Here is a 19,523-nt window from a genome sequence, read left to right as displayed (position 1 = left end):
TCACTTCAGTGACTTACCAGACCCTTCCTGTCACCTAAGCTCCTCCAGGGAGGTCATTAGGTCCTTCCTAAGGCACTCACCTCTTTCTGTTTCAGTACATTTTATGTTCACCAAAGAAGAGGAGGAATCATATAGAAAGCTAGACTCCACAGTCCTCTTTGAATGTATACACATCCTGTTAGCTACTTCCCATGCATCTTATTTTTAATCCAATGTCTTGTGGACTTTCCAGAATCAGTTAGCAATTACTGAGAAAATTCCCAGCAGACATGACCATAGGCCTATGTGAGAAGCCAGTTCTTCAGCTAAGGCTCCCTCTTTTCAAGTGTGTCCTGTTGACCACGGAAGGTAGCTATGACACAGGCCTTTCCACTTTAGTATCTATGTACTTTATGTGATACTGTGCTAGTATAATGCCTATTGGTCATTATGTCCAGGTCCCCTAGAGTGACTCGCCAGACTGGAGCTGTCCGAGGGTCTAGTGCTTACACAATGGGGTTACTGTCTGCGGATCTTCCTTTAACTCCTATATCTACTCTGTTCCCAGAGTCCACGAGGTAGTGATTTCCGCCCACTGATCTGGACATCCCCCGCCTCTGTGTGACACATGGCCACTTTTGTTGTTGCTTGTGTCTTGTGTTCGGTAGTGCTCGTGGCACGGCAGCCAGTGAGGTTTGCCTCACTGTCCTCGGTTTCTTTTGTGAAAACAAACTTGGATCTTAACCTTCTCCTTTATTTCCACTTGGACTCTGGATACTAAAGTAGAAATAATATTCTGTGACCTTTGAGTGGGGAGCCAGCTGCCTCCCCACCCTTCCCCCTGTGATTTAGAACCACGTAGCCAGTTCGGTAATACTTTCTGGAATTCTAAACTCCTTCCCAGCAAGCGATGACTAATGGTAGGGCATTGCACCAAAGGTTACTGGGCAGAGCAAATGCTCATTGGAGGCATATTCTCCAACCCCCACATCTGTCCATGCGGCAGATTTAGTTAAAAACAAAATAAAACAAAAAGGTTCAAATTTTTCCCTGAATTTTCAGTTTTACTCCAATCAGGGATGAAATAAAGATTTCAGAAATGCTGGGCTCTACTCCATCCAGGTCTTATGATGCTGAGGAGGGCGTGGCTGTGGCCTGGGCATGGCACAAACCCACGCTTGGCAGAAGCTGTCCATCTTCACCATGTTCTTGATGAGGCAAAAGCAGATTTTAGTGGCACCATCAGGGGCCATGGTGGGGGCAGGGAGGTGGTAAGAGAACTTTTAAAAAAAAGTCAAATTTAAAAAATTATGTGTATAGGTGTTTTGCCTGCATTTATTTCTGGTGTCTAAGGACATCAGAAGAGGGTGCTGGGTCCCTGGGATTGGAGTTACAGATGATTGTGAGCCACCATGTGAGTGCTGGGAATTAAATCAAGGCCCTTTGGAAGAGCAGCAAGTTCTTTTCATTGCTGAGACATCTCTCCAGACCTCAATACCCCCCTAATTCTTTTTAAGGCTTTCATTTGTGCTGTTACGGTCTTACCCAGAATGTTGAGCAAGAACTCTAGCTTTGATGTTGCCCCAGCTCCTGGGTTGATGGATTAGAGGAGCTGGGTTGGGGCTGGATTCCCCAGGCAGAACTAAAGAAACTCAAAGTTCCTTCGGTCCTTTCCCCATGTCTTGTGACCATCCTACCCTCCACACAGCAGCCTATTCTGTCACAGCCAAGCCCAGTATGCCTCAATTGCTCCTCCAAAAATGAAGAAACTTTTGACTGTTGTCCAGTCCCAGCTCTGTAATGAAAATTGGACAGGGTGGGGTATAGGGACAGGGAGGTTGGGAACTGGGTGCTTGAACAAGCTGAGGGTGCAACAGTGGGTTGAGCAACTGTGGGGCAGACTGAAAATACACAGGAGATGATGCTTTCTCTGTGGACACTGTGGATTATGCCTGTGGATCCCCTCTGGCTTCTAGAATACTTATAGTTGACATCATTTTACTCACAAGATGGTGTTTGAGTGCTCTTTGATGGAATGGGCTATACGTAGCTCACAGCTGTGTCTGGATTTTGGACTTGTTCGTCTCAACAGGGCAAGCAAGGAAACTGGGTGCACACACAAAGAGAGAGTCGAGTGTACCCGATAGGCAGTGGTGAAAGTGGAGGTGTGGTGTGGGTGGCCTTGGTTTTTTTTCAGTTGTGTTTGCTGTTGACTTTACACCTTTTCTAGATCTGGAGGGTCCTGGATCTGGAACATCCCTGTCGCCTGGCCAGCTGTGGGTGGATCAATGATTTTATTACATCCGATAGTCGCCCCCACACTTGTACTTGAAAGTTGGGTGAGTAGCACAGGAACTCCCCATGTTTAATGTCCACTTATAATTGTCTTTTGTTGCTGGGACCTTCTTTTTGGATAAAAAGACATTGCCTCACAATTGACCAATCCTGGCCCACAGCGATGAAACCATTCCTCTCTGGGTTTATTTTTAGAGGGGAAGGCTGTTTGCATGTGCCTCTTAGACAATTGCTGTCAAACAGCAAGAAAAGCGACCTTGTTCCTGTCTCTTTCTCTCCACGGATGGGTCTGAAATTCTTGCTTGGGGCCATATGGAGTAGGTATGCCGGGAGGAAATGATACTTGGCTTTCCATTTCTGCTCAACTCTCTCCACTGGGTCAGTGGACCCTTTGAAGCAGCCCTTTCATTACCTCAGAGTCTGACATGAATAACCGAACATCTTTCTATGCAAGATAAGGAGCTGTAGTTCAAAACTGCAACTCTCTTAAGAATAAGAGAGCCAGACCACCCAGGGCACTGTTTCAAGAAGGGAGAGAATTTCCCACATGTGTTCAGCATTTCATTCTTCCCCAAACACTTGGCTCTGTGTTACTGTATTTAAATTGGATAATGTCTACATGAAAGGGCTGTGTCAATCGTATCAGTAACAAAAAAGGTAAGATTTTGTAACAATTACGGATTTGATTTTTCTATGCAGACATCTGAGGCTCGGCAAGAGAATGCTAACTGCCTTAAATTGCCCACTGAAGGGAAATTGAGCTCCGACTGTGGTCTTTTTTCTAATTCTGTCTGTTTTCTGTTCTGAAACAGATGCCACCCACCTGGGGGGTGTCAAAAAAGAAATTACAGGGTTCTGGACAGATGGCTCCATGACTAAGAGCACTGGCTGCTCTTGCAGAAAGCCAAGGTTTCATCCCCAGCACCCACATGGATGCTCAAAACCATCTGTAATCCCAGCTCCAGGGGATCTGGCACCCTCTTCTGGCCTCTGTTGACACTGCAAGTACATGATGCACATACATACATGCAGGCAAACACTTATACACAACAAATAAAAATAAACTCAAGGGGATTCAGAGGGAGAATATGAATGATTGGTGTCACTTGTGGCTCTAGACTGGCCACCAAAGATGCTCCAGACTGCTGACTAAGAGAGCAGGTTATATTTATAACCAGAGAGAAGGAAATAAGTTGAAGAAATTGGATTGAGGTTGAGACCGTCTGACTGGTCCCATCTGTGTCTGTCTTATTTGAACTTCTTATTGGAGGTTGGTGACAGGCCAGGGCTCTGTGATTTGTTACAAGGTAGGTTCCATATCACGCTAGGCTGCAGTCCAGTATTTGTGCAGAAACCTTTGACCAAACTTAAAAATACAACCCTGTGCTGGCTAGTTTTATGTCAGCTAGACACAGGCTAGAGTCATCAGAAAGGAGGGAACCTCCATTGAGAAAATTCCTGTAGGCAAGCCCGTTGGGCATTTTCCTAATTCATGAAGGATAGTCTAGCCCATTGTGGACTGGTCGTCCTGGGTTCTATAAGAAAGCAGGCTGAGAAAGCCATGAGGAGCAAGTCAGTGAGCAGCACTGCCCCATGGCCTCTGTACCAGCTCCTGACTCCAGATTCCTGCCCTGCTTGAGTGTCCTGACTTCCCTCAGTGATGAACAGCCATATGGAAGACTAAGCCAAATAAATCCTTTGCTCCCCAAGTTGCTTTTGGTCATGGTGTTTCATCATAGCAATAGTAACCTGGACTAAGATACCAATTAAGGCAGCTTTAATCCAATTGACTTTAACTGGTATATCCACAGTGAAGACAAGGACCACGTTGGGTCCTTCAAAGGCTTCCCAGAGGTGGCCCTGATGTGGGGCCCTTAGGAGCCTTTCTTGATCTGCTTTGCCTCTCATCCTCCTGTCTCTCCTCAAAACCACTTACCTTTTTCTCTTGCTTAATGGCTGTTGATAAGACTTTGCAGATGTTGCCCAGGCTAGGGCAAGAGACTTTTTGTATCCTATATATATATATATATATGCATTTTCTTTTTACAAAATATATGGAATTAGCTCATAACCCATTTCCATTTTTGGAGAAGACCTCCGTGAATCTTCCTGGTGGGATGTCTTATTCAGCTCTGAGTGTGTCAAGACATGGCTTACAGCAGCCTCACTGTTGTACAGCTGGTGTCACTTTCTTGCCTTGGAGCCCACATCAGAGGTAGCAGGTACATTCAAAGAAAACCTTTTGAGATGATTAACTGAGCAAGGAGGGTTAGAGAGTCAGTTCTCAGACCCAGAAGGGGTCAGGGTGACCCAGGCCCATATGTGATTGAATAACAGTGTGGACAGAAAAGGAGAAGTAGCATGTAGAGAATTTGGAAGCGGTGGTAGCATCTTGCCTTGCCAGTGAATTTGTGTTAGTGGTCATACCCCTTTGGGCATGGCTTCAGGTGAGGACATGACTGGAAAGTAGTGAGTGGGGCTGGAAGGACTCTCTCTGCCTACCTTTCCCAGATTTCTCCTCATCTTTTAGACCAGCCTATCTTCCTGCCTCTATTGCCAAACACTGTTTTATTCATCAACCAATAAGAGAAACATATATATGGAAGGACATACCCCATCAGGAAGCAAGATGCAAAGGCTAGCTGACCACACAGCTTCGTCGATTACCTGACACTCAGGTTGGTTTCAAATTCCTGAGTGAGCTTTTAAGTTTGTGTACCGAGTTTGGTTGCAGTTCACATGCAGACTTTGCTAAGGATTCGAAAATCCTATTCAGTTTAACTCAACACCACCAAGACCATGGAACCCTGCACATTGATTGGTAATCTGCTTTTTGGAACATTACTGTGTGTACAAAATAATAAATAATGTATGCAAGAATAAATAGTGTGTGACTCATTTGCTTTATATGGGGTACTTAGATTCATCACAGAAAAAGAGAGATTACCAGGATCTGGCAAAAAAATGGGAGTGGGGTGTGTTACGACAAGCACTTTTCCCGCCAGCCTGGTCCCACTGTCGTGTCAGCCCCAAATAACACACAGAGATGCTGTATTAGATATAAAGCTGTTGGCCTGTTGCTAGTGTTTCTTATTAGCCAGCTCTGTCTTAAATATTAACCAATTTCTATCAATCTAAATGTTTTCACATGATCTTATCTTACTGGAGAGAGGGTCCGGACTTCTTCCTCTCAAGTCCCTACATCCTGACTCTCCCACTATATCTCCCAGAATCCTCCTTGTCTCCTAGTCCCACCTATCTTGCCTTCCTATTTGCCAACAGTGCTTTATTCATTAACCAATAAGAGAAACATATTTACAGAATGACATCTCCTATCAAGGTGTGTGTGTGTGTGTGTGTGTGTGTGTGGTATATGTATGTGTCAGGATTTACACATCAGTGTACTAGGCTGGAGGAGGCTTGACAAGTGTCCTTCTCTATCGTCCTCATTTCTTTAAAATAAGGGAATGTTCCTAAATCTGTAGTTAGGTGGTAGCCGACCAGCCCTAGCAATTCCCTGCCCCTTTGTGCCCTCAGTGCTGGTGTTATGTGTTCTCTGGCATGCATGGCTTTTCATGAAGATGATGGAGATTTGAACTCAACTAGAGTTCTTGCTCATCTCTCCAGCTGTTGGGAAATTTAAGTACTTGCCCCTTACAGTTCTCTTCCTCCCCACCCATATGTAGAACTTCCATGCAACCAAGGTTGAGCAAAGAAGATTGTTTTCAAAACTTTCTGGTGTGCAGTGCAGGTGTGTCTTGACCCCAGGTGTGGGTGGTGCATGACTTCCTCCTATGCTTAGCTCATCCCATGGTTTGAGTATATAAGCCCATTACTCTCTGTAATGTATGGTGCAGCAGCTTCTTCTTAATTTCTCATGGTGGTCTGTTCAGAGTTTCAATCCTGAACCCTCTACCAATCTCGGTCCTTGGCCATTCAGGCATGGCATCCAGCCCCCTAAAAGAAGAGAAGTTCAGCCTGGACAGAAGAAAGTGCCATAATAGATACACAGTGGTGACCATTGCCCACAACATGAATGTACCGAGCTACACACTTGAAAGTGGTTAAAAATTTTGTTCCATGTATTCTTACTACAACTTAAACAAATTTGAATGTGTGATGACTTCTAGGGGGCAGATAGGCCTGGAGGAGAGCTTAGAGGACCCCAGACGGTTCCCAGTGAGGATACCCTCTGCCTGAGGCTCTGTTGACACAGAGGCCAATTTGTCTTGTGGAAGAGGAGACCACTCCTCACCTCTGCAGTATGTACAGACTCCATAGTGGAGACTTGGCATCAGGAGGTTAAAGGAGGACGTATTGTATATCTGACTTCTTCCAAAGGACCATACATCAGGCAGAGCATCTCCCCCAAGCCATTAAATGGCAGAGAAAACCGTGCCCATCAGAGACTACAAGGGTAACTTCTCAAGTCATGCCATCCTTCCAGAGTGTAAGCAGAGATGCCCTGTGACCATAGTTGACAACTGCCATGATTTAAATAGTATCCCTCACGGTACATGTGGTAAAGTCTTAGTCTAACATGGTGGTACTGATGGGACGTGGTGCCTAATGGGATGCCTGGGGGCCACTGGGTGCGTGCCCTTGAAGAGAACCATGGGACACCATCCTCTTCCTTTATCCCTTTGACTTTTTAGTCATCAAGTAAGCAGTTGGCTCCCCCTGCACTGCTTGCCTTTACTACTAAGTCCTCTCATCAAAGACACAAAGCACCATGTCTGCCAGATTTTGGACACAAGCCTTCAAAACCATGACTAACATCCCAGAGGCGACAGGACAGATGCTTGCCCTCATCACTTTTTGTTTGTTTGTTTGTTTTTCAAGACAGGGTTTCTCTGTATTGATTTGGGCCTGTCCTGGAACTAGCTCTGTAGACCAGGCTGGCCTCGAACTCACAAACATCTGCCTGCCTCTGCCTCTCGAGTACTCAGATTAAAGGCATGTGGCACCAACACCCAACCCTCATCATTTCTTTACTAGCAGTTTTAAGACTTTACCTTTAAGGTAAAGGCACCAAATTTAGTTTCAGGCTTTTCCTCTCACACAGTTCCATGCTTTTTCCTCATAATGACATTCCAGTCAGTGACAGGCTACACAGACGGTGTGAGTCTAATAGAGTATAATGGAGCTGAAAAGTTCCCAGTGATCAGGGATGTTGTAACCGTGGTAACATCCAGATGCAGTGCAGTTCTGATGTGCTGGCACTGATGCTGGTGCAAACAAGCCTGTCATGTGGCCCACTATACAGAAACGGCATGTGTTTGTGTGTGTGTGTGTGTGTGTGTGTGTGTGTGTGTGTGTGTGTGTGTGATACAATGCCTGGCAATGACAGTAAATGACTGTGTCACTGGGTTATGTACTTATCATGCTGTACTTTTATTGCTCTTTGAACAGGCACTGCTGTGAAACACACCTGTAATGCAGGCAGCCACCTCATGCTTCTGATTATCTCGTCTCCATGTGTATCCTTTTCTCTTGTACTTGACTTAAAGTCATGTTGTTCCATTTATTGTAGTCCTAGGAGCAACTCTACACACTCCAAGCAGCATGGTGAATAACAGCTATGCTGTCAATGCTGTGGTGTGTGAATGTGCTTGCTAGATTTTATCAGCCTGACACAAACTAGAGTCCCCTAGGGAAGAGAGCACCTCAGCTGAGGAACTGCCTCCATTAGATTGGTCTATGGGTGTGTCTATGGGACAGTTTCTTGATTAATGAGGCTCAGCCCACTGTAGGAGGTGTCACCCCTAGGCAGGTGGTCCTGGTGTCTTAGATTGGGTTTCTATTACTGTGAAGAGACAGCATGACCATGGCAACTCTTGTAAAGGAAAACATTTAATTGGCGATGGTTTACAGTTTCAGATGTTTAGTCCATTGTCATCATGGTGGCATGCAGGCAGATATGGTGCTGGAGAAGGAGCCGAGAGTTCTACATCTTGATCAGCAGGCAACAGGAAGTGAACTGTGTGCTGGGAGTAGCTTGAGCATAGGAGACCTCAAAGCCCACCTCCACAGTGACACACTTCCTCCAGCAAGGCCACACCTACTCCAACAAAGTTATACCTCCTAATAGTGCCACTCCCTATGGGGGCCTTCTTCTTTCAAACCACCATACCTGGGTTATATAAGAAAGTAGGCTGAATAAACCATGAAGAACAAGCCAGGAAACAATGTTCCTTTGTGATCTCTACTTGAATTACTGTTTCTGGGTTTCTGTCTTGAGTCCCTGTCTTTGTGTTCCTTGATGATGGACTGTAATCTGTAAGAAATAAACCCTGCTCCTGATAAATTGCTTTTGGTCAATGTTTTATCATAAGCATCAGACAGCAAACTATGACAGTCACCAGTGCTGACAATATAACCCTCAGAATGTGCCCCTGTTACTGAGTGATACATGATTATATGCTTTCATTGTCAGGCCCACTAGAATTCTTGTCAATTTCTTTGCTTATCAATTTCTGCCTTTGGTCTTGGTAGTGCCTGCTGATGGAGTTTTCTTCTTACTAGACCATCTCTTCTAGTTGATAGGCTGGGGGATTTTTTCATCTCTTAAATGTTCTAAAATATCTGAAATTTCCCCTCATGGTTGGATAATTGGATCAGGTAGAAGATTCTAGAACAGTTGCTTCTTCACAGCATGCAGAAAGGAATTGTACCATTTATACTGGAACTGTTCAAAGGTGTCTTCTGGCATCTGTCCTGACTCTCATCCGTACTGTGAACACTCAGAAAATGATTTTATTTTTTAAAGTGTATTTTTGTGCATGTATGCATGTATACGTGCATATATGTGTGCATGTGCATGTGTGTGCATGCCTTTGTGTGTGTGTGAGTGTGTGTGTGTGTGTGTGTGTGTGTGTGTGTGTGTGTGTGTAAGGTGCCCATGGGAGTCAGAAGATGAGGTTGGATTCCTTGCAGCTGGAGCTCCAGGTGATGTGGCTACTGACATAGGCACTTGGACCTCTGGTTCTATTCAAGAGCCATACATGTTCTTAACCACTAGGCCATCTCTCTAGTCCCCTGATTGTCTACTTTTCATTCTTACATTCCATTCTTTACCTTTTGTGCTATTTCTGGGAGACTCCATCACTCATTTTCTTACATCACTTGGGATTTTGGCCCTTGTGTTGAGTTTTCTGTGTTAAAGGTATACATTAACACTGTGTGTACAGACTGCTGAGAGAGAGGTTTGAGATGGCTGCCTTTCTGTGCTCTACCCTGCCTTTCTGTTCTCTACCCAGGCAGAGCAACAAGGCCCCTTTCTTCTCCAAAAAGCACCCTATCTCCTGTTCAAAGCCCTTGTGCACCACCGCTCCACCCACTGGATGGGTCACCCGTTGGGGCTGCCTCTGTTTTGGGTGGCAGGTCCCTTCTGCACAGCTGAAGTTGTCTATCCCCTTCTGTCCCATCCTTTCTATCTTTTAGGGGTGTTCAGTTTTGGTTTCCTACTTGCATCTTGAGAACCTTCACATATTTTCTGTCATGTCTGGAAACTCAGGTTTGGGGTTCTTACTGTCACTTCTAGAAAAAGAAGGGTTTGAAGGAAATTTTGGGAGTTGACAATGCAAAAGAGCCTGTGGTTGAAGAATGGCCACCACAGAAGCAAGCATTCCTGCCCTTCACAAGGGCTGTGAGGAGCTGCAGAGAGCACAGTGGCACTGTAGGCTGTGGTGTCGCTCCCTGGGCCAGCATCATGACTCACTGTCAACAACACACAACAGTACCGTCATCTTAATAGGCTGTCTCTTCAACAGAGATGAGAACTTTTGGTTTTCATTTACAAACCTGGGGCCCTTTGAGGACCTGCCTTGAAATTCTTATTATTATTTTTTTAATTCTAAGAGTTGATTTATGGAGATCTAAAGAACTAGAAGGCTGCAGACCAGAGTTCACATTCTTGCACTTTGAGCTCTTTTACAAGGACCTGTAGCTTGGTAGCTAAACAAGCTGAAACCCAATATGGGCTTTACAACAGCTACCCAATACTATCCAATAACAGGAAGCTGGAGTTACTGTTTCACTGTAGTGATGGTTATCTTTTATGTACAGTTAGGACTGAAGGTTAAGCTCAGTGCATCTGGCTACTGTGTATTCCTTTGGAAGGGGATGTCTTGCAGGGACATGTTAATAATTAAAATAGGGTAGACATTACTTTGTGCCTAAATACCGGGACCAACTGGCCAGCGATGTTATGAGTCTGAAGCACTGTGTCGCTGATTCCTCACTGGAGGTCTGGGAAACAACCATCTTCCTGGAAATGTGAAGGGCACACTCCAGTCAGGATGCCAGTCTAGTCCTAAAGCCACCAAGAGTGAGCAGGCTGGAGCCAGTGATCTCACTTTCCAGCGGTGCTAGCACCAGAGAGTGTAGGCGTGTCCACATGGCCCAGTCGCCTTCCCACTGGGCACGCTGATGTTTTTTCTCACAGTTAGGTCTTTTTATCAGTTATTAAAGTTGGCTTTTTAAGCCACAACTTGCAAATGACTGTTGTTAGGTATGTCACGTTTTCTCTGTGATTTATAAAATGCACCCAGTCCTTGAAAAGATGTGTGTTCTACCCATTGTTTGGCTTGTCCCCACTTGACAAAGGCATTTCAGTTGTTTTTACTTTCAGGTTATTATTTAAAAAATGAACTCAATTTTTTTTTTTTTACATTCTTGTGATGTTTTATCAACACGATTATCAACACAGACCAAAAAAATGAACATTTTTGAGTGAGTTATCGCTTGTACAGATCTATGCTTGCTTAGGGTATGAGATGAGAGGTTGGGGCCACAACCTGGTTATACTGGAGAAGGGATCCAGTAGGGTCTGGTAGGGTCTTCAGGAATTCCTGGCGTTGAGCACCCATTTCTGCTCTCAGGCCTGTGGAATTCAGAAGAGCCCAAAGCCTACAGAAGCTTTTGGATTAGCATTATCTGTTGTCTCTTTCAGGACTCCTTGGTCCCTGACAGCACTGTTACCATGGTGAAGCCACTGCACCAAAAGAACGTGATGCCCAATACCTGCGCGGAATGCACTAACTTCCATGGTGGCAAGAAGCAAGCATATTACAAACAAATTTCTGTTGTTGATGTTTTGACCACCGCAGCCTCTCAGAGTCTTTCATCTTGGTTCTAGTGGAAAAAAAAGTCGAGCAGGATTCTCACTCAGAAACCACAAACGGGGAGACCTAAGAGACCACGCAGGAGCCCTGCAAAGAGTTCCGAGAGTAGGAGATTCCGGTGGCCATCCCAAAGCCCTGCAGAAGGAGAGAGTGGGCCTGCCCACTGCCACCCACTCTTTCTCCTGGGAGGTCAGCGCTTCTGAAGACTTTGCAGATAGTGCTAGAAACAGCCATGAGTGATGAGGCCATTTTGTGCCCAGACTGTGAAGAAGGGCCACACAGGCTGCACACCACAGGGCAACCTCAACTTGGAACTTCCCCAAGATCTGACACCCAGCCCCCGTGAAAACACCATCAACTTTGCAAGAAACACTGGTAAATTCTTCCAGAGATCCATCAGAAACATTGCCATCCAAAAGGATAATGGCACTTGCCGATGTAGCGTGGAATACGAGGGTAAAGCCAGTCTCACCCAGCCTTCCTATGCAGGCTGGTTGTCCTCAGTTTATCTTGCAGCATTCCTGAGTTTACTTGAACAAAAGCTCTACTATCTTTGTTGGGGATTTTGACATGTGGATAGCCTCAGAGAATGTGAAGGGAGAGCCCTGAACTGAAAGCCCTAACGAGGAGGTCAGAGACATCAGTGTGTTGTGGACCCTCCGAAGGAGGTTGATGGCCATACTGTAGAATACCTGAAGAAGACACTGACTAGGCGGGTCCAGGTCAACCCTGGTAGGGAGTTTGGAATGGATAAATATACTAACTTGGCAGTTCCGAAATGGGTGTAGAGGAAGAACGAGTGGCCAGTTCAGTGGCTCTGTTGACCAAAAGAAAGTTGACATTCTGAGGGCTCAGTTTCTAGAAGCAGCAGCCACCCATGCTGGGTTTTGTCAGAATTGTGATGGCCAGGATACATGAAACCAGGTCGTCTGTTGTAACCAATGAAGGAGGAGCTGGTTCCCACCTCCTGCTACCTGTCCCCTGCAATGAAGAGAGTGGCCCTCCTACCCTCAGGACAGCTGTTTCTAGTTTCCTTGGCGTTGTCGTAATAAACCACTGACAGAAGACATCCCAGGGAAGGAGAGGGTTTATTTGGACTGCCCTTCCAGGCCTCAGTCCTTCACTGAAAGTAGGAACTTGAAGCAGAAACCACAGGAAAACACTGCTGGTTCACAGGAAGGCTTATGCTCAGCTACCTTTCTTTACAGCTCAGGCCTGCTTGCCCAGGGATGGTGCCGCCCACAGTGGACTGCACTCTCCTACATCAGATAACAATGGAGAAGATGCCCCACAGTCACAACCCTGGCCAATCTGATCCATGCAATCCCTCAGCTGAGACTCTCTTCAGGTGACCTTTGGCCTTACTAGTCAAAACTTCTTAGGACACCAACTCATCTAGCTTCTGGGACAATTATGTAACTATTTCCTAATTTAAAGTTTTCCATTGGACCTATATTCTTCTGTTAGATGTGTCCAAAATTAAAACTAAACATGCAGTAACATAGCATATATACTTCATTGGTGAAACATCAACAGCTTACAAATCACATCACTTTACCTCATTTTCAGAATAGCTCCACAGGGTAGTCATATAAGCTGTTATTTCTCTCATTTTAACTGGGAGAAAACACCAGAGGTATGGCTCTAGGATGAAAACGTGAGTAGGCAGAAAAAAGCTATATCAAGTCACACAGAGCCAGGAAGAATGGATGTTTTAGGGCTGTATTTCTAGCATGTTTTATGTGCCTGCCAACTAGATAGACTACATGTTTATTGAATGAATGCCAGGAAGAATGTGTGTTTTAAGACTGTATTTCTAGCATGTTTTATGTACCTGCCAACTGGATAGACTACATGTTTACTGAATGAACAAATCAAAAAAATGAAGCAGCAATAGCAAAAGAAAGGGATTTGTCTTTGATTATTGCTATGGTTTGAATATAGTTTGTCTCCTCTAAATCGCAGGCCTTTAGGGATATTAAAGACAGGAGGGCGTGGGACATTTAAGAGAGATCCTGCCCCCCTGAGTGGATGACTCAGGTCACAGATGTTAGGGTTTAAACATAGAGTGACATCTGCCCCAACAACACATGTGTTGAAGGTTCAGTCCTCAGATGTGACACTATGGCGGGGGGATTGAATCACGGGGGACTAGATGATAAGTTCGTCTAGGAAGTGGGGTCTAGTTAGAGGAAGCAGGTTATGGAGGTGCCGTTGAAAGGCATGTCTTGTCACCCCTTCCTGGTCTATGCTACCTGTCTGCCATGAGATGAGCCATGTTGCTTCCCACATGCTCCCTGCAATATCATTCTGACCCATTGTGCATGAATCCAGAAGTGCAGAAGCTACTCAACCATACACAAAAACCTCTAAAATCATGAACAGAAATGAATTTTTCCTCCTTTAAAAGTTTTCTTTCCAGTATTTGCCACCATAATGTAATGCACCTGGAGTTAATGGGGCATCCTAAGGGTACTGCTATAAAAGATGTGTGGTACCCCATGCTACCCTGAGACTGCCAATGTGAAGTCTATAATCTAGAATCAGGAGCTAACACAAACTGCTTCTCCTGAATGCTTGCCCATCCCATGGTAGTGTGTCACTGCAACAGGAAATTGACTATGACAATTATTCATTCATTCCCCCCTCCCAGCAAATATTTACCAAATGTCTGCTGTGGGCTAGGCGTGAGTCCAAGTTCTGAGAACCCGATGCTCTTTATACTGGGACCTGGATTGTAAAAGAGAGAGAATTGTCACTATCTTCAATGTCTTTGTGCTTCTTTTGAAGTTAAAAGATTATTTACATTTAAAAATCCTGCAGTAACTTGCTAGGGAGGATCCCTGGGTTTCAAAATTCCTTTTCTGTCTCATGTGTCTACAGTTTCTGTCTGGTTTACCTTCAGGGTAGAAAGCCTGTGCTTGTTTTATGCTGTGTGTGCTTAGCTCAGACTGCTTATTGAAGTCAAAGTCTCCAACAGTGTGTTAAGATGGCCAGCCTTTTATATCTCTGGGGAGCCTAGTTTTACTCTCTCAGTGTCTGTTATATCAAAAGTCCATACTTCTCAGATAAAGGCAATATGCAGATTTGATATGTCCCATAGTCCGGTCACAACAGGGAGACATCAGGTGAAAAGAAACTGCACACCAATCTATTAAGGAGTTCCCTAGACATGGGATGCAAAAGTGAGCAAAGACTTGGCCAAGAAACTTAGCTTATACCCAATAGGGGCTTGGAAGAGTTAAATTCATGGGTTGATGGGTGGAAATGATTTTAAGACTTTTTTTTTAAAAAGCAAACAACCCACTGATGTTTTTTTTTCCTTTGGCTTTGACCTGGGTAAAAAGCAGAGAGGGGTGCATGTTGGGTATTTTTTGGAGATCAAGTTTGGGAGCGCTATCCCCAAGAATGGAAAAATCAAGAACTTTAGAGTGAGACCAAGCAGGGTTTTAACCCTGACCTCTGACAATTCCGTCAAGTTACTTCATCTCCCCACTGGAAAACTGATCCTTTTGACCCGAATAAGGCCAAGCTCGTAGGAAGTGGAAAGTATTATTTATTTTCTTCTTTTTACGTAAGTAGGACAAACTCAGGCTCATTAAAAAGGCGCTGTCACACTTATTTCCTGCTGTAACTAAAATATATTAAAAAAAAGTGTCTCCTAGAATATCAACAGTACAGAAAGGGGAAGATGAGGAATCCATGGTGAGCTCCAGAGAATCAAATTGTCCTACTGTGTGACCACAGGTACATGGCAAGGATGCAGCCTGTCTCTTTGTATCTCATTGAGATTCAGCAGCTTTCGTCTGAGAAAACAGGGAAGGCTTAGCTCACATCCTTGGACGTGGCTCAGGCTTCTGCTGATGTCACTCAGGCCCTTGGCCAAACTGTGAAAGAGATGATGGCTGTGAGTTATCCAATAGTTCTTGGCCCATGTTCAGGGATTTTAAAAACAATTTCTTAACTCTTCACTCGTGACTTGGGATGCTTGCCCCTGGGCGATTTCTGTCATCCTGGAACATGAGTCTTATCACACAAAAATAGACCACACCATTCACAATCAGGAGCAAAGCAGAGGCAGAATGAGCTCTCAGTACCCAACCCCCCAGCTCCTGGCAAAACCTCACAGGTCTTAGCAGGACCAAGAGCATCTATGTGGAGCCTATCACTTGGGACCTTTATTTTTTCAAGATTTTTTTTTCCATTTTATTGTTTGTCTGTCTGTAACTATGTGTGTGTACTATAGGTAGCAGAGGCCAGTAGAGGGTGTTTGATCCCTCTGGAGCTGGACCACAGACTGTTGTGAGCTGCCATGTCCGTGCTTAGAAGAGGACCCAGATTTTCTGTAAGATGAGCAAGTGCTCTTCAGTCTGGCTTCTCCAGCCTGGTCTGCATCTGCATCTTTTCTTGATTAAGCAGGACAAAAGCTCACAGATGTTGCCCAACAGATGCAGAACTGTTGGGCAAAATTAACAAATTTGGCAATAAATTTCCGGAGGATCAAAACAATTTAGGCAATGTAGGGGTTTCTGCTGAAATATCTGGTTATTGCTAACTTTTAAAAAAGTTATGAACATTTTGGTTTGTTCTTTAATGACAAACAACAATCAATTTTGTGATAGACAAACAGTATAAAGTATCCCTGAAAGAGTGTTTGTCCTGTGTGATTGATCCCTTCTCTTCCCTGCATTTGATTTAGGAGATTTTTGTTTCCTGAAATAATTGATTTATTTTTATTTTATGTGCGTATATGTCTGTATGAAGGTGTCAGACAGTTGTGAACTGCCATGTGGGTGCTGGGAACTGAACCTGAGTTCTCTAGAAGAGCAGCCAGTGCTTTTAACCACTGAGCCATCTCTTCAGTCCCTTGGCTTAGGAGTTTTAATGAGATTATCAGCACCATTGAGTGAGAGGCTTCCTGCTGGACAGTCTCACCTTCTCTTAAACCCTTAGGAGACACACTCTGATCTCACCCTTTGGAGTCTCACCCTTCATACCCTGAAGTTGGATTTGCTCATAATTGTATACATTACCATAGCTGACACCTTTCAAGTCATGTCTACCCACAGTATAATTTAACAGAGTACATTTGTTTATTTTATGTGTACTAAGTATTTTCCTGTATGTATGTATGTGCAATGTGTATGTACATTGCATGCAGAGGCTGGTAAAGGGCACCGTATCCCCTGGAACTGGAGTTACAGATGGTTGTGAGCCACCATGTGGTTGCTCCTAATTGAATCTAGGTCTTCTGCTAGAGCAGCTGGTGCTAAAACTGCTGAGCATTCTCTCTAGCTCCCAGAGAATATTTTAAAGTTCCATGTTTTAAACAAGATCATGGAAGGTCAAAGAATTTTGTTTTATATATCCATTACTAACTTGTATCATGTTCAGCTTATAGAGTCACTGAGTCTAGAGAACAAAGACAGATTACACTTAAGGGGGAAATAATTGACATATATTTCATTTTAAAGTATAACCAGGAAATTGTAAATGGGTTGGAAGAAAAAGAAAGTTTATTATTATGACTTGGTGGGTGGGGAAGGACCTTGCAACTGACATTGGTCATAGTGAAAGATAGTTCCAAAGCGTCCCAGAAAAGATGGTGAGCAATGAATGGCATCTGTGATGACCAAGTGAAGGAGAGCATCAGGACAAGTGCACTCTGTCCCAAAGACAGGAAGCCCTCTGGAAACCCACAGAACAAGTGGAAGGCTACTTGGAAATAACAGGCACCAGACAGATAAGTGGGAAGCTATGTGCTTGCACAGATCCCTGGTGGGTGAAGGAAGAAGAATTTCCATCTGAAAGTAATCTGTTCCCTTCTCTGCAAGTGGCACTGGGGAATGAGCCTTCCAACGATTGGAATGCTTAATGAGGGTATCTTTAAAGAAGTCAGAAGAGCGATCTAAGTCAACAGATGCACTAAGTACAACATAGAGGCTGCTGTGTTCCGATGGGGAATGGTCCCCCAGTTTTTGGCACACTTGCTCCTCACCTGGTGGCGCTGTTTGGAGAGGTTTAGGAGGTGTGACTTTGCTGGGGAAAGTAGAGAATTGTGACAGTAACAGGTTCTAGAGTCAAGAAGCACAGCAGGCCATGCAGGGCCATGCCTAGAAGGACAGCATGCGTCCAGCTGGCAGAAGGTTGGAGTGAGGGCAAGGCTGAGGCCAGTGCTTTGATTGGGGCTTTTCTGAGGAAGGTAAGACAAGGTAAGGTGAGTAATTTAGGATTGGTAGTTTCAGGGTGCTGTTTGGATGGGAAATGTCCCCTAGGGGTTCCCATGTTTGAAAGCTTGGTGGCCTTGTTAGGAGAGGTTGTGGAACCTTTGGGAGGTGGAGTTCATAAGAGGAAGTGGGTCATGGGGACCAGCTGTGAGGCTTGACAGCCCTGGCCCACTTTATGTTCACTCTTTGATTCCTGTCTGCTGATGCAATCTGATCAGGTGCACGCCCCTCCCCCGCCTTCTGCCGCCTGATGCTATCTATGCCTTCCCCACTAAGATGGACTGATCCCCTTGAACTGTAAGTCAGGACCAATTCTTTTTTAGTGGTCTAGGACTAGGTTTCTAATATGTAAAACTAGCAACACAGAGGCAGACCTCCCTCCTCCAGGGGCACTTCAGGGCAGGTGCCACCACTTCTCTGCTTTATGCAGCCCAGGACCAGGCAAGGAGACCGCCTTTGATGGCCGCAAGCAGCCAGTCCTATCCTGTGCAAGTGTTCTGTAGATGCGAACCACATCCCAGTGCCACACTCATGGGCCAGCCCCGTCTTCCCAGGAACCGTGTGCGCTTTCTCTGGCCTGTTTTCAGAATCTCACAGCTGCAGCAGTTTCCTGAACCACACTGGCCCCCGTGCCCTGGGGCACTGAGTGTCCCAGCATCGATTAAGAAGATGCAATCAAAGAGCCAAGGAATAAACCTTGACAGATCATCCCACTGGCCTGGGTAGGCATGTATGTGGACCGCAGGGGAGTGTTGATTTGGGCAGACAGAAGCGGTGAGCTCAGTGAACACCATGGCCAGGGGAGGAAGGAGAAGTTTCCATTCTGGTTCAGTTATGACTACAGCTGTCTGTGGAGTCACTACAGTAAATATGAATGTGAACTTCTTTGCATAAAACATCTTGGCAAATCGGGGCTTTCCCTGCCCCATATGTCCCTGCTTTGGCTTCCACGCTGCTTGACAGCTACACCATGGGGAAGGAACGATTTGAAGCATGCTCCATGTATTTCGTTCATTTATTTAACAAACACTCAATAGTACTTATTTATGCCAGGCACTGTTTTTAGAATGTTATGCATAACCATGACACAGCACTGTTTATCATTTATTTATTCATTCATTCAGTGAAAATAAATCGGAAATTTTTATGAAGTCACAATGTGCCTGGAATAAAAAGGCATAGGATGGAGCTGGTCTTTTCCTCATGAGAGATACAGAGACACAATGAATGGCAGCATTTTTAGAAAATGGTGAGGTAAAGGCAAGCACCAGAAAGGTCATTTGCCCCTAGGAGAAGGAGGGGCCATCTAACTTAACCTCAAGTGTAGGGTGTCTGTTGGATTAAAATGTGAGCAGAGATCTGTAAAGTGAGATGAGAGCCACACATCAGGAACAGCCTTTGTGCACCATGGAGGGAATGCCAGCCCCACCTTCCAAAGAGTTGCAAGTCGCATTTTACAATTCTTAAGCCAATAGACATGTATGTGAGAATCAGGAGTCTGGTTGGGTTTCGCTGTCATGAAGCACCAGAGACTGGACAGCTTAAGAAGCACAAATTTAAGAGCTGGAGAGATGAGTTGCTGATTAAGAGCAGGGGACCAGAATTCAGTTCCCAGCATCCATATCTGGTGGCTCACAACCACCTGTAACTCTAGTTGCAGGGGAATTGACAACCTCTTCTGGGCTCTATCAGCACTGCACTCAAGTGCACAAATCCACATCTCTTCTCCCCACCACATATACATAATGAAAAATAATGATTAAGGGCTGAAGAGATGGCTCAGCAGTTAAGAGCATTGGCTATTCTTGGAGAGGACCCAGGCTCACTTCCCAGCACCCGCATGGCGGCTCACAGCTGTCTGTAACTCCAGTTCTAGGGGATCTGATGACCTCTTCTG

The sequence above is a fragment of the Phodopus roborovskii genome, unplaced genomic scaffold (genome assembly GCF_943737965.1).
Source record: "Phodopus roborovskii unplaced genomic scaffold, PHOROB, whole genome shotgun sequence".
Classification (NCBI taxonomy): Eukaryota; Metazoa; Chordata; class Mammalia; order Rodentia; family Cricetidae; genus Phodopus; species Phodopus roborovskii.
Note: the sequence above shows the minus strand (reverse complement) of the source record.